The following is a 693-nucleotide window of genomic DNA, read 5'->3' as shown; positions in this document are numbered from 1 at the left end:
GGATGAGGATGAGGATAGGATGAGGATGAAGAGGAGGGTAGGATGAGGATGGGGATGAGGATGAGGATGAGGATGAGGATAGGATGAGCATGAAGATGGGATGAGGATGAGGAGGAGGAGGATGAGGATGAGGATAGGATGAGGATGACGAGGAGGATAGGAAGAGGATGAGGATGACGAGGAGGACGACGAGGATAGGATAAGGAATTGGAGGAGGGGGATGAGAATGAGGATGAGGATGACGATGAGGATGAGGAGGAGGATCGGATGAGGGTGAGGACGAAGATGGGATAAGGAAGAGGATGAGGACGAAGAAGGGATGAGGATGAGGATAGGATGAGGATGAGGATGAGGAGGAGGATAGGATGAGGGTGAGGACGAGGATGAGAATGAGGATGAGAATGAGGATGAGAGGATGAGGATGAGGATGAGGATGAGGATGGGGGGAGGATGAGGATGAGAATGAGGAAGAGGATGAGGATGAGGACATGGATAGGATGAGGATGAGGACGAGGATAGGATAGGATGAGGATAAGGATAAGATGAGGATGAGGATAGTATGAGGAGGAGGAGGAGGAGGATGAAGATGAGGATGAGGATGAGGATGAAAATGAGGGTAGGATGAGCATGGGGATTAGGATGAGGATAGCATGAGGACGAGGATAGGATGAGGATGAGGATAAGGATAGGATG

The sequence above is a fragment of the Lupinus angustifolius genome, chromosome LG07 (assembly GCF_001865875.1).
Source record: "Lupinus angustifolius cultivar Tanjil chromosome LG07, LupAngTanjil_v1.0, whole genome shotgun sequence".
NCBI lineage: Eukaryota > Viridiplantae > Streptophyta > Magnoliopsida > Fabales > Fabaceae > Lupinus > Lupinus angustifolius.
The sequence above is the reverse complement of the archived record's forward strand: the minus strand, read 5'-3'. Positions refer to the sequence as shown.